Source organism: Thamnophis sirtalis, unplaced genomic scaffold (assembly GCF_051295495.1).
Source record: "Thamnophis sirtalis isolate CommonGarterSnake01/CBP01778 unplaced genomic scaffold, rThaSir2_p1.2 scaffold_7, whole genome shotgun sequence".
Classification (NCBI taxonomy): Eukaryota; Metazoa; Chordata; class Lepidosauria; order Squamata; family Natricidae; genus Thamnophis; species Thamnophis sirtalis.
This window is the reverse complement of record NW_028261387.1, coordinates 74,323,056-74,338,563: the sequence shown is the minus strand read 5'-3', so window position 1 is coordinate 74,338,563 and position 15,508 is coordinate 74,323,056.

The following is a 15,508-nucleotide window of genomic DNA, read 5'->3' as shown; positions in this document are numbered from 1 at the left end:
CTTGTTCTCCTAGGCAGACTCTGTAAAACCTGGGAGCTATATGTGCTTAGGAGAAAAACCACTTAATAATCCAAATGCCATCCACAATTCATTATTTTCAACAATCTGTGGTCACAGAGATGTATGTGTAAAAATGTATATACTTTTACATATTTCCAGTAGGATGCACATCAGAAATTATGGTTTTGGAAACTATTCCAAATATATAAAAGGAAAGAAAAAACAAAACAATAAAAAAACTCAAAAACCATAGTTTAGCTCAGTGTTTTACAAACTTCTGAAGTTTTAAAAACCCTATAGATTTTTTTAATGGAAACATCTAAGGCTATATTCATTTGGAATGTCCGAGAGAGAGAGAGGGGGGGGGGAGGGAGGGAGGGAGGGAGGGAGAGGGAGGGGTGGTAGAAGACTTTTTATGAAGTGTTTCTATTAATGCTAATAAAAATGACATGATTCAATCAAGACTTAAGCCTTTGAGACTTCAGTCATGTATTTTAGCACAAGAGATCCATTATAAAAACAGCCAGCGGGGTGGAAACATTCACTTTGAAACAAAATAATGTCAGTAGAATGATTTGAGGGTATTTTATATGACGTAGCTCTGCCCCTAAGCTTTCTTAGATACCTTGATTTCATCACACAAGGTTTTCCCCCCAAAATCTTTTTAGAGTTCTGTAAAATCCATTTTTATAAAAGCTAGAGAGCTCTTTAGAGCGCTCATTATTCCATAACATTCATCTTAGAGAGTAGTTGTCTCATCATTGATTAAACATAAAGATTCTAGATTGAATTTAAAGTGTCAATATAGGTGTGTGATTCCATAACAAATGAGACTTTTTTCAATTACTGGCAACATGAAACAAAAAAGTGGCAGCAGAAAAGACGGTTTCTTTAAGCAATTGGAAGGCCATTTCCAAAAGGCACTGTACATTAAGAAAAACATTGAAGGTTGTACATGTATTTTTAAAAAAATGAACTGTTGCCCCATGTCTATAATAGCATAAAATAAAAAGATTTTAGATAAGATTCCCTTCAGTGAATCAATTGCAAAGCCATGCACTGCCTTAACAAGCATTCTATCCTTAATCTAATGGAAATTTTTACGAGGATGTCAATGTTAAGTTGATTCCTACAGCAGAAAGCACATACAACAGATCCAATTACAGCTAGAAACATAAAAGACAGTATTAACCCCCAAGTCTCCAAATATGCAGAGATTAGAAGAAAAGGCCATTGCTGCTGTTCTACTGAATGGGCTTTCTCCTTAGGCCTTTACATTTTATTTTTAATTCTTTGAATCTGAGGTTCAGAACAGCTTGTGATTTCATTTGCTATAAAGAGAAAGCCAGCAAGGTTTTTCCAGCAATAATCTACCTGAAAATTCAATTTTGGGATCCATTATTCCTTGCTTTCTAAATGTGTTTAAGCAAAGGATTGCCTCCAATTCTGCAGAACAAATGGCTTTTTGTTTTTGTTTTGGAAATATTGGTTTAGGCCCATGCATTTTTACAATATAATACAATGCAATACAATAACAGAGTTGGAAGGGACCTTGGAGGTCTTCTAGTCCAACGCGGGGCCCCCTACCTAGACAGGAAACCCTATAACATTTCAGACAGATGGCTATCCAACATCTTCTTAAAAACTTCCAGTGTTGGAGAATTCACAATTTCTGGAGGCAAGCTGTTCCACTGATTAATTGTTCTAACTGTCAGAAAATTTCTCCTCAGTTCTAAGTTGCTTCTCTCCTTGATTAATTTCCACCCATTAATTCTTATTCTACCCTCAGGTGCCTTGGAGAATAGTTTGACTCCCTCTTTGTGGCAACCCCTGAGATATTGGAACACTGCTATCATGTCTCCCCTAGTCCTTCTTTCTCTTAAACTAGACATACCCAGTTCCTGTAACCTTTCTTCATATGTTTTAGTCTCCGGTCCCCTAACTATCTTTGATGCGCTTCTCTGCACTCTTTCTAGAGTCTCCACATCTCTTTTACATTGTGGTGATCAAAACTGAATGCAATATTCCAAGTGTGGCCTTACCAAGGCATTATAAAATGGTATTAACACTTCACATGATCTTGATTCTATCCCTCTGCTTATGCAGCCTACAATTGTGTTGGCTCTTTTGGCAGCTGCTGCACACTGCTGGCTCATGTTTAAATAGTTGTCTACTAGGATTCCAAGATCCCTCTCACAGTTACTACTATTGAGCAAGGTACCACATATACTGTACCTGTGCATTTTGTTTTTCTTGCCTAAATGTAGAACCTTACTTTTTTAGGTAAACTCAATTGAAGAATTAAGATTGAATAAAAGTGCATGCATGGGGGATTTTCCCATCTAAGATTAGAGGAAAATTTTGGAAAGGGAACATTCAAGCACCTGTGGTGGTGCAGTGGTTAGAATGCAATATTGCAGACTAATTCTGCCCACAGCCAGGAGTTCGATTCAGACCAGCTCAGGGTTGACTCAGCCTTCCATCCTTCTAAAGTCGGTAAAATGAGGGGGCAATATACTAACTTTGTAAACCGCTTAGAGAGGGCTGTAAAGCACTATGGAGCAGTATGTAAGTCTGAGTGCTATTGCTAAGTACTAAGTTCTACACTCTCCTAGACCATCAGCAGTGCTCTTCCTCAATACTGCAATTCTGGCATAAGTATTGAGTCCCCGACTTTATGAATCAGTTCCTTGTTCTCTGCAAATGAGATATACTTTGTGCGAGCTTTTGTCTTAAATTTTCATTAGTTATGGCAATATGATTTTGTTCATAAAACTGAAGGATGTCTAGCAAAATCAGGAATAAATAATAGCAGACAATATAATATGAGTGTGGATTCAGATCTTGATTTTTGTCATTTATAAACCTTCCTGTCACAATGTTCTAATTCTGATTTAGGGGTGTTGGGCTGCAGATTCTCAAATTAGGAGCCACTGTAAACAGGTAGAGAAAAATTATTATGGATTGCATTAACACAACAAAAACAACAACTGAAACTCTCATTGTTGGTGACTCAAGTAGAAAAAGTGATTGCAGTCCATTTTTTAAAGAGGCAGTGGGTTGCATCACACTTCCTAATGTTGGAAAAAATGTCCTTCTGGGTTCAGTTCCAAGTGGGGAAAAACGTGACCCGTCAAAACCGCGTTCCACAAAAGCGCGGTCGACGAAATCGCGTCTGTGACGTCATCACAACGCGATGAAAAAGATCGAAAAATTGAAATAAAAATTAAATTACAGCAAGCCGATTCACATAAAGGTAAGGGTTAGGTTAAGGGTTAGGGTTAGGGTTAGGTTAAGGGTTAGGGTTAGGGTTAGGTTAAGGGTTAGGGTTAGCGTTAGGTTAAGGGTTAGCGTTAGATTTTTCGTTAGGTTAAGGGTTAGGTTTAGGGTTAGGTTAAGGGTTAGGTTAAGGGTTAGGTTTAGGGTTAGGTTTAGGGTTAGGTTTGGGGGGGTTAGGGTAAGCTTTTCGCTTTATTTTTACATTTTTCGATCTTTTTCGTTGCGCTGTGATGACGTCACATACGCGCTTTCGTCGACCGCGATTTTGTCGTCCGCGGTTTTGTGGTGGAACCGGGAAAAAGACACTGGAAACATGGCGGCTGCTTGGAAAGATGGTTTTAATGGTGGACAGGATCACATGGTTTGAGGTCATGGGGGGAAAGGTGATCACATGCTTCAAGATGTTGGGTGAAGAAAAAAAAAGGGGGGGTGAGATGCTGAAAGTCCCTGATTTTATGTCCTCTGTTGGGCCCTGCCCGAGAGCCTCCCGCTCCTGTGCAAGAAATGCACTGATTGGCGGTCAGACTCCCATGGGGCCGTATAGGGGAAACTCTGTAGGCTGTCCTGCTGGTTGATGCAATCCTCCCAAGTACCATGCGGTGAGATGGGTAGAAGGCTAATCTTACCTTTGTTATGTAGAATACACTGGCCCAAGCCTTAATGGCTCATTGACAAAGGGGGCAGTCAGGAAGCTGCAGGGAGCTACTTTCTCTTTAAAAACATGTTTCTCCCTTTTCTCATCCAGGGAAATATAATATCCTGCCTTTTTAAATATTTTCTAGAATAGTTCATTCTTCTAGGAAAGGGGTGGGTACTAACTTCCTTCACTAAGAAAGAAGGGCTGAAGCACAGATGTTAATGAAAGGCTTTGATTTGATTCACAAATGCAGTGAAATTGAGAAATTCTCTTGGATCAATTCTAGTGAGCACATACGTAAGAAGAAAACACAGCATCATTTAAACTTCTTGACAAGACTTTTTTCTTGGTGCTTTTTTTTTTACATCAGATATGAACTGAATACTTCCTGTGCCACAAGTAATTTGGCTAGCATCCAAAGAGAGGTGACCCCACCCCACCCACCCCAACCAAAAAAAAAAAAAGGAACAAAGTCAGAATTCTTAGTGGTGGTTTCTTGGTTCTTTGTTTTGAACAAAGACAAGTAGAATACAGGCTTTGGAATCTTTTAATCTCCACTGATTCTGTTTATGCTTAAGTTGTGGACATTTGAGACATGTGGGAATGTAAAAAATGTCTTGCAGAAGCCAAACTTTCTCACTTAGCCATGCAGTGTTTTGCAGATTTTTATCTAGATTTCCAAAAAGAGAGAGCGGAGGGAAAGGGGGGGGGGATCCTCTAGCCTTGTTCTCATTTCAGAAGAGAAACTGAACTAGTTGCTGCTTGTTCAAGTAGTCTATTCTCATAAATCGTTTCTATTGGCAAAATGCTGAGGGACAAGTCCAAACAAAGCTTATGGACTGCGTGTTGCACTAGATGGTATTGAATGGCACTCCCTCCCTTCAGCACCTAACTCATCATCTTTCAGCTGTCTTCTTGTGAATGAGCCAGCCCAGGGAGGTACTAGATATTCTGTCCTATCCCAGAAAAGATATCTGCACATCATTCCAAGGCTATTTGTATCTCTTCTTTCCTTCCCAAGCTAGGAGGAAGATATTATTTTATACTCACTTGAGGTATGCTGGCTGTATTTACATGTATGCAAAACAGTGTATTTTACCTCATAGCCAAGTTGCTTCTGGTTCCGTCCTACTTTTCCACAGGTGGATAAACAAAGCCGATAGGTATAATTCATCACGATGTCAAGAACCTGGTTTGGGGTCTCCCCCCCCCACTATCCTTCTCCCCCTCCCCCAAACAAATCTGAATTTGTAAGATTGTAACCTATGCTAGTTTGGAAATGATCTTAGGTTCAACCAGCATATCAAGCTACCTAACCTTTTCTGATTTATGATAAGGGGTGAATGCGAGTAAAAAGGCTCTATCAAAAGTCAGAATATGCGGTTCACTGACAAAACCGTGCCCTACAAAACCGCGCCCGACAAAACCGCGGTGAGAAAACCGTGAGTTCTAAACCGTGCCAACGAATGAGCGCTGAAGCGCGCCGACAACAGCGCGCCAACAGAAGCACACCCTAACCCTAACCCTAACCCTAACCCTAACCCTAACCCTAACCCTAACCCTAACCCTAACCCTAACCCTAACCCTAACCCTAACCCTAAACCTCGCCCTGACCCTGACCCTAACCCTGACCCTGACCCTGACCCTAACCCTTACCTTAACTTAAATTGCGCTTCTGTCAGCGCGCTTCTGTCAGCGCGCTTCTGTCAGCGCGCTTCTGTCAGCGCGCTTCTGTCAGCGCGCTTCTGTCAGCGCGCTTCTGTCAGCGCGCTTCTGTCAGCGCGCTTCTGTCAGCGCGCTTCTGTCAGCGCGCTGTGTCGGTGCGTTGATGATGTGGTTTTCGTGCCGCAGTTTTGTCGGCGCAGTTTTGTTGTGCGGGCATTTATCGGTTCATGAGAATATGCGGCTTGTTATGGTATACTGGCTCAAATTAAAAACGTGAATATTGTGCTGTGTGCTTGTTACAAATCTTGTGTTGCAATTTATTGTCTATTTTACTATATTGTGCTGCTTTTTTTGTTTCAGGTGGTTTTGCATTTTACTTTTAAATTAAATTGTTTAGTAGTTGAATGGAGTACATGTAAAGGTTTCCCCTGTCCAGTCATGTCCAAAGATTTTCCAAAGACTTTTTCGTGATCATGTGGCCAGCATGGCTATACACCAAAGGCTGTTACCTTCCCATCAAAGTGGCATCTATTTATCTACTCCCATTTGCATGCTTTTGAACTGCTAGGTGAGTAGGAGTAATGGGACCTCATCCTGTTATGCAGCATTCAGATCTCAAACCTTGGGCTGTCAGTTTTTTGGTTGACAAGCTCAGTGTCTTTAACCACTGAGCTAGCAGTGGGATTCATTTACTTTCCTTACTGGTTCACAAATGTGAGCCTTCTGTGCATGCGCAGTGCTTGCGCATTATGTCAGGGGTGGGTGGGCGGAGCCTCCTGCAGTCGCTACTAACTGTTTGCTTGAACCGGAGAGAACCAGCTGAATATCACCTCTGCACTGGGCCACCCATTAATTGAGTCGTTAAGAAGCATAATAAAGTGGGGAAAAAGTCCCTCTTTGAGGAACATGGATGGTTAGGAAATCTGATGAAAGAAAGAGAGGGCAGGGGAAAAGAAAGAAAGAAAGAAAGAAAGAAAGAAAGAAAGAAAGAAATGGAAGTCATTAGTGCAAACCTTCAAAACATGGTAACTGCTTTAAACTGTTCCTAATGTAGTTCCATTATACTTTACTATTATACGTTTAACCTGTTGAGATTGTTGAGGGATACATAATACCTAAAAGGTTTTCTTTTTAAAAAAAGAAATATTTGTCCTTTTTTTTTTTTTTTTTTTTGCCAGGAGAGACATTTACACCTTTCTTTTTCTCAAAATAAAAAAAAAGAAAACCAACTCATCTCCCACTCTTAATTATTTTAATTTCTAAGACTTCTTAGAATTCATTATTTTTCTGCATTTCCCAAAAGGGAAATGGTATTATAGGGAGACATAACTGCTAATTATATTGGGATTTTAATTTTTAATTGCTTTGACTGTGCTGGTATGAAGTGATATAGTCACTATATGAATTATAAACTCATTATATTATATTCATAATGAACAAACACTAACTGAACCAATACTAATCCTGTAGATTGTAAATGTGAGACCATCTCTAAAATACCATTAAATCCAACTGGTATTTTGTTGTTGCGCTGGTTCGCTTGTTTGCTTTAAGCTACATACTGTATCTTTAAATGTTCCATCAATTGCTAAATTTAGAAAGGGTAAGGAAAGCTGCATTGGTCAGAAGGGAGTGTTGACATTGAATAGTAACTGATATCCCTGAAGCACAGGTCAATAACCTGACCTTTTTGCCTACCATTAAAACAGCTGAGCTTTTTGTTATTCTTGAGGACAAAATCGAACCAACAGATGGTTGTTCAGAAGCTGTGCAATGGTCAACTGCTTTCAAAGTCTTTATAACTGGCACCATGATGTTAGTAGATCAATCAGTTCTTCAGAAAAACTCAATGCATCTTTTAAATGATTCTGAAAGAGTATGATGTCACTTCAAGGTACTGCCATTTATTGGCAAATGGGCATATATCTGTTCTACTTGTATATGCCAGCAGGTGATTTGAAGTTCCCTTCTATTCTACTTCCCCCATTTTTCCTTACACGCACAGAAAGACACCAAAAGACCAGAATAGGCATCACTTAGATTGCACAGTTGAACAATTCTACCCCATTAAGCATGAACTGCTTACTATGCAGACATTTATGAAAAAGGTATTATTTTTGTACTTATTAAATGTGGCAATGATTGACAATATTAGACACATAGTCACACTATTATGATTATAATTATAATTAACACATGAAATTAATCATTTAAGATGTTATAATTCCAATAAGAAAATAATATTAGGATTTTATCAGATTCAAAGCTACTATGGTTACAAGTCAACAAAATCTTATATGAGTAAAATATTTTCACTTTACAACAACAGCAGCAGCAGCATCAACAACAACAACAACATAACAGAAATAGAATTATTATGCCTGGAAGTTTAACAGTCTATGACTGAGAAAGCCCTGAGAGGTCTTATACAAAGGAGAGTTTATTGAAGACATAATATATATATATATACACTTGCTATTCATTGCAGTCAACAATCCAATGCAAGGAACTACTGTCAAGAAAAAAGGACAATTTCTGTAACAATTTCTGTATAAATAGGGCTCTATAACAGTGGCTGCCAATCTTTCTGGCTTGGCGGACTGGCAGAGGAGAGGGGATGGTTTTGTGTGAGTGGTGGTATACGCACGCACGCATCAAGTTCATTTGCATGAGCTGTGGGCGTGTTCGACCATTGCTCATGCAAATGGAGTTGCACTCCCATGTGCGTCCACCACTTGCACAAATGGAGCTTGTCTACCACCATGCTCGTCTACCACTCGTGTGGCCAGTTCCAAATGTCCCGCGAGTTGGAGTCCCATGGGTTGGAGAGCCCTACTCTATAACTTCTCTACAGACTGAAACACATTTTTGAAGTGAACTTTGATCCAGATTTGCTGCTGGGCCATAGGTGGTCTATGTGAGCCATGATGTATAGCACCGTTTATTTATTTATTTGTTAGATGGGAGTTCTAAGTTACTTGCATAGAAACTGATCTCCATCTTATTTCCACAGCAATAACCTTGTGAAATGATGTGTTTTAAACGATCAAATCACTTTGAAGATACAACATAATAACACAGTACATATTGGGCTCCCAACAATGCATTGGCACTTTGCTGAGCAGCCCTGAGCAAGGGCAGAACTACAGCTCAATGTATTTACTCTTGGCCTACTACATTGCAAAGGCAAGACAAAAAGAAATGGGCAGACAGGGTATAAATTACAACATGACTATGGAATGTTTTTTTTTTAATAAACCCATCAGTGTGACATTATTATTATTTGTACCTTTCCATTAGGTTAGCATGCTTGCCATGCTATGAATGAGATTTGCTTAGTGAATAGAAACAATTTGGTTTACTGGCCACAGGTCTTCCTGCTCAGGGGGAATTCAGCCTGTTGTGAATGTTCTCTTTGTGTTCTTACAAGAGTACTTTAAGCTGTTGAAGGAGAGGGGGATGTGGATCCCACATGTTTGATAGTGAATGCAGCTTACCTCTGAATGGCGAAAGAAGGAGTGGCCTGAAATCACCTGCCACATTTCCATGGGTGAGAATAGAGATCATTGGATTTTTCCTGTCCTAGTCCAATACTGATTCTTTCAGATGGCATTGCAGCTACAACAATTCAAGTTAAAGATAGTTTAGCCACATTGACTAAGCTAGTAATCTCAAAGTTGTATCACTGTAATGTAGTTTATCTGAACTGTCTTTGAAAATTATCTAGAACAGGGGTGTCAAACTCAAGGCCCGGGCGGGGATGGTGGTGGATCCAGCCCCAAGGTACTTAGAACTGGGTCACCATGGAAACAGTGAAGAACCGGCCTGCAGTGCTTCTGCCAGTGAAAATGGGCTCACAAGCAATGTTCCCTCTAATTTTTTTTTCAGTGTGTGCGGAAAAGTATAGTGTTTGAGCGGCACATTTTCATGCCTGAGCACCTGAATTTTTTTCGGGATGTTTATTCCAGTCATATCATTAGCTTTATGTTTCGACATCAGTTCTGTCCACATACTGGATGCCAATTAAGCAAAGCTGTTGTTATATTACTTATTTCTGTGCTCATTTAGATCTATCTGTAGATCTTATCTGTAGATCTACCCCATCTAATTTATCTCTCAACCTATGATATAAACCTAACTACAAAATTATAAATGTCTACATTACTAACATAACTACCGTATTTTCACCCATATAACCCGCGGGTTATATGCGTTTTTTACATGCACAGCGCCCCCCTGCGGGGTATAAAAGTGGGCGGGGTATACGCAAAATATTTTACACAGATTAACTACCGGTAAAGGGAGAGCTTGGGACCACCACTTTCCTCGCGGCAGTGGGCTGGCTCGGCGGCTCGGGCTCCTTTTCTCCCTTTTCCTGCTTGGGTTTCGGGACGCCTTCGTGAAAACCCCACCCCTGGCTATGGGCGAAGTGACCAGGAAGAAGCAGGAGGTGAGAGGAAGCCCAGATTCTGCAGCCCCTCGCCTTCTCTGGGCTTGGAAGCAGGAAGGGAAGGGGAGGAGGCGGCGGCGCGGCTGTGGCTCCGTTTTCACACACACACACACACACCCCTCCCTTCTTCTGCTTTGCTCTGTGAAAGGGCTTCACTGCCGAAACATTTTGGTTTTAAAAAAAAAAACACCGTCCCTTTCTCTCTCCAGTTAACAGGGCCAACCCAAGTGGTGCATTTTATCTGGGAGACGCCACGCAACGAGGGAATCTCCTTTTGGGGGGGGGGGTGAGACGCTGACAGAAAAAGGGCAAGCAGTGGCCGTGTGAGGCGGCCTTGAGAGCTCCAAACGACCTACCGTACTGGCTGGCGAGGTTAGTTCTCTAAAGGCCGTTGAAAGCTCCGGGGAAACCCCTTTTTCCGCCCTCGGAGCCCCCGGTGCTTCCTCAACCCCCCCACACTTTTTCCTCTTTGGTTCACCCCACCCCCGCCCTCAAGGGCCCGGGACTCTGGGAAAGTGTGCAGCTGGGGGGCTGGGGAGGAGAGAGCGTCTACCGTTCCTCATGGGAGGCACTTCGAGCCCCACCGTATCTGAGAGGCTCTTAGTCGTCGGTGTGGGAGAGGAGAGAAAGGTTAAAATGTTTTTGAAACATAAAAAGAATCCTTTGTGGGCAAACTTAAAGCTGCTGGGCTGCACGGGCTTGCTGTAAATTGAGGGCATGTTTTGCCTTTATTTATTTTGCCGCCTCCCCTTCCCTTCCTCGGAGGGGAACGCTCGGAGCAAAAGGGACCCCCGCCTCGTTAAAGCCGCATCCGACGCTTCACCTACAAACGATCCCGATTCTCCCGCGTCCTTCCTTCCTTCCCTCCCTTCAATGTACCGTACTCTTCCTATAAAGAGAAGGGAAGCGTGAACAAACTCCGGGCAGGAGATGGGCTCGCGTAGAGGTACCAGAAGTTTAACCGTTTCACCTAAGCCACAGCTCGTCCTCTCTTGGGACAGCCTTCCGCCGACATTAAACGATGCGTGAACTTGCGAACAACTGTGGCAGGCACGGAAGGGAGGGAGGGAGCGAAAAAAGAAGCGAGAAACGGATATTTTCTCCCTCTCGTGAAGTGGGGAGGATCTGGTGCTTTCCGGCTCGGGCTCCTTTTCTCCCTTTTCCTGCTTGGGTTTCGGGACGCCTTCGTGAAAACCCCACCCCTGGCTATGGGCGAAGCGACCAGGAAGAAGCAGGAGGTGGGAGGAAGCCCGGATTCTGCAGCCCCTCGCCTTCTCTGGGCTTGGAAGTCTGGCAGGAAGGGAAGGGGAGCAGGCGGCGGCGCGGCCGTGGCTCCATTTTCACACACACACACACACCCCTCCCTTCTTCTGCTTTGCTCTGTGAAAGGGCTTCACTGCTGAAGCATTTTGGTTTACAAAAAAAAACATCGTCCCTTTCTCTCTCCAGTTAACAGGGCCAACCCAAGTGGTGCATTTTATCTGGGAGACGACACACACACACACACACACACACGACACGTGCGGCAGGAGGAGCGGCGTCCTCCGCGCTCTCGGCTGCCACAAACGCCACGCAACCAGGGAATCTCCTTTTGGGGGGGGCAAAGCAGGGCAGTTTCTCGCCGTTCTGCGAAGCTGGGAAAGGATGCGGGAGTTTCCTTCTTCTTCCTGCCCCCCTCCGTCTCCCCGCTGCCACCTTTCAGTCTCCCCAGCCTCGTCCGGGAGAAGCGGCTTGGTGGCGTCTTCCTTTCGTACCCCGGTGCGCCTCCCTCGCCACCGCAAGTCGCCTTTTCCCCCCCCCCACCCAAATAATAATACTAAATAAGCAGGTGCGCCGCTTGGGCTGGCTTGGCTTCTCGGTTAGATAAGACCAGCCGGTGCCCCCCCTTTTTTTTGCCGGTTTATTTCGTCGTCATCCGCCAACCCCAGAAATCCGTGCAGTTCGAAAGCTGAGCGAGGCGAACGACCCCGGCGAGGGTAGCAGTAGCGTCTGAAGAAGAAGCCTCCCCTTCGCAAAGGCTCTTCGGCTTCAGGCAGCCAGCGGCTTCACGAGAGGGAGAAATCCGTTGTTATTTTTTTGCTCCCTTCTGGCGAAGAGCCTCTCAGATACGGCGGTGCCTCCCGTGAGGAACGGTAGATGCTCTCTCGCCTGCCAGAAGGGAGCAAAAAAATAACAACGGATTTCTCCCTCTCGTGAAGGGGGGAGGAATCTGGTGCTTTCTCCGCTCGGCGACTAAGAGCCTCTCGCCTGCCAGAAGGGAGCAAAAAAAATAACAAAGGAGCAGAGAAAGCACCAGATTCCTCCCCCCTTCACGAGAGGGAGAAATCCGTTGTTATTTTTTTGCTCCCTTCTGGCGAAGAGCCTCTCAGATACGGCGGTGCCTCCCGTGAGGAACGGTAGATGCTCTCTCAGCGTCTGAAGAAGAAGCCTCCCCTTCGCAAAGGCTCTTCGGCTTCAGGCAGCCAGCGGCTTCACGAGAGGGAGAAATCCGTTGTTATTTTTTTGCTCCCTTCTGGCAGGCGAGAGAGCATCTACCGTTCCTCACGGGAGGCACCGCCGTATCTGAGAGGCTCTTCGCCAGAAGGGAGCAAAAAAATAACAACGGATTTCTCCCTCTCGTGAAGCCGCTGGCTGCCTGAAGCATTTATTTGGGGGGGGGGCAAAAGGCGACTTGCGGTGGCGAGGGAGGCGCACTGGGGTACGAAAGGAAGACGCCACCAAGCCGCTTCTCCCGGACGAGGCTGGGGAGACTGAAAGGTGGCAGCGGGGAGACGGAGGGGGGCAGGAAGAAGAAGGAAACTCCCGCATCCTTTCCCAGCTTCGCAGAACGGCGAGAAACTGCCCTGCTTTGCCCCCCCCCCAAAAGGAGATTGGGACACGACACGTGCGGCAGGAGGAGCGGCCCTTTCTCTCTCCAGTTAACAGGGCCAACCCAATCCCGCGTCCTTCCTTCCCTCCCTTCAGAGCGAGGAAGCGGCAGCTCGTCCTCTCTTGGGACAACTTGCGAAAAACTGGAGGGAGGGAGCGAAAAAAGAAGCCAGAAACGGATATTTTCTCCCTCTCGTGAAGGGGGGGGGATCTGGTGCTTTCTCCGCTCGGCGACTAAGAGCCTCTCAGATACGGCGGGGCTCGAAGTGCCTCCCGTGAGGAACGGTAGATGCTCTCTCGCCTGCCAGAAGGGAGCAAAAAAAGAAGCCAGAAACGGATTTCTCCCTCTCGTGAGCCTGCTCAAGCGGGGGGGGGGGGAGTTGGAGGAAGGGGAATATCTTCCCGATTCTCCCATCTCCTCGCCCGTAGAACTGAAACGAGAGCTGCCCAAATATCTCCCGGCCCTTCAGGGCTGCCGTAGCGTGGAAGAATATACCGCACTCCTTCACTTCAGAGCGGGGCTAGGAGAGCTTTTCCTCCCACGGAGTTCAATAAAATAAAATAAGGTAGATGGAAGGGAGGGAGGAAGGGTCCCTCCCTCTTACTTTCTGCCCATTGAGATGAACCAGAGTCCTTCTCCCCGTAAAATCCCCCATTTCTCCCACGATCCTTGCAGGCAAAGAACAAATGGCAGGAAGGGAGAATCCGGCTCCTTTATCGTAGGGAGAAGAAAAACCAACCAACCCCCCAACTTCTCCCTTCGTTTTCATTCCTTGCCCTTTCCAATTGTCAAGCTTTTTGCCTCATTCTTCCTACTTCCCACGGAGAAGTAAAACTCCTTAACGGGGTAGGCTTTTAAGGCACCTCCACCCTCTTCAACTCCTCCCCCCCTCCCTCATACACACATAAAGTGTCCCGCTTTGCCTTCCTTCTCTCCCCCCCCCCGCCCCCAAACGTGTCTGCTGCTTCAGCTTCACATGCCTCAATTCTGTTCCAGCTGCATAATTTTGGTTTAGGACCCAGGGCTGCTTCTTCTTCTTTTTTTTTTTTAAGGAGAGGTGATATGTGTGTGTGTGTGTGTCTCCTTTATCGTAGGAAACGTTTCTGAGGTTTATGGAGCTTAAAGGTTCAAGTGCTTTTTGCCTCATTCTTCCTACTTCCCACGGAGAAGTAGGAAGAATGACTTGACTTCCACAGGACTTCTTCTCGTTCAAACACACACAAACACACAAGCACGCGCGCACACACACACACAAAACACAGAGGCGGGGACGCGGGTCGAGTGCCTCAAGATATCCCCACCTAGCAGCCTTTTCAGGGGAGGGAGTGGGGGGGATCGGGACTTCTACGTATCTCTAATTAGGCTGGCTTTGAAGACCTATTCAGCCCATCTGAAAGGCTCTGAAGATAACCGGGGTAGGCTTTTAAGGCACCTCCACCCTCTTCAACTCCTCCCCCCCTCCCTCATACACACATAAAGTGTCCCGCTTTGCCTTCCTTCTCTCTCCCCCCCCCCAAACGTGTCTGCTGCTTCAGCTTCACATGCCTCAACTGTTCCAGCTGCATAATTTTGGTTGGCTGCGTACAGCCCACAAATCCCAACTACCCATTAAAACTTGAATAAACTAACCTGTTGCGTTATTTGAATTTTTTATTTATTAAAACAAAGTTACCATATTTTCACATCAATATAAAAGAGCCCTATACAACCCAAATTAAACTTTAAAACATATTTGTCCTATTACTATAAATTGATTAAAATACTTTAATTGTCCTCTTCTTCACTCGATGAAGAAAAACCCTCAAAGGCATCGTCGCCCGAATCATCATTAAATGCCGCTAAAAGGGCCTCTAGGTGTTCTGAGGTGACAGCTTCTTGTCGCAGATCGTCATCTTCGTCTGCGTCTGAGTTGTCGCTTAGGTCTGAAGCACCTTCTTTTTCATCAGCAATGATGCCCGCCTTTTTAAATCCATTCAGGATAGTATCAGGAGAGATTTTTTTCCATGCATTAAGCACCCAATTGCAGGCTTCTCCATGGGTTGCACGACGCAAACGACCAGACGGTGTAAAAGTATGAGTCCCAGACTGCATCCATTCATCCCATTCAGCGCGAACATAAGTTTTAAATGGATGATTTACTGCAATATCAAGTGGCTGAAGTTTGGAAGTTAAACCACCAGGGATAACAGAAAGATGGGCCCCAAGGCTGTTCAGTTTCTTTTTAACGTTTTCGCACTTATGTGCAGCCATGCTGTCAAATATTACCAAAGATTTCTTCGAGAAAAATCCACCTGGTCGGGTTCGGAAACATTTCTCTATCCATAACAGCATGACTTCATTGTCCATCCAACCATTTTTGTTGCAATGTACGAAGACACCAGGTGGAAATTTTTCACGGGGCATCGTGATTCGTTTAAATATAACCATTGGTTTAAGTTTTATTCCGCTTGCTGTACATGCCAGAACTACAGTAAAGCAGGTCCGCTCATGACCAGTAGTCGATATTGCCACCGTTTTAATTCCTTTTTCAGCGACTGACCTCGTGGCAGGAATGTCGAAGGCCATCGGAACTTCATCCATATTAATTATCTCAGAATGCAAAATTCCA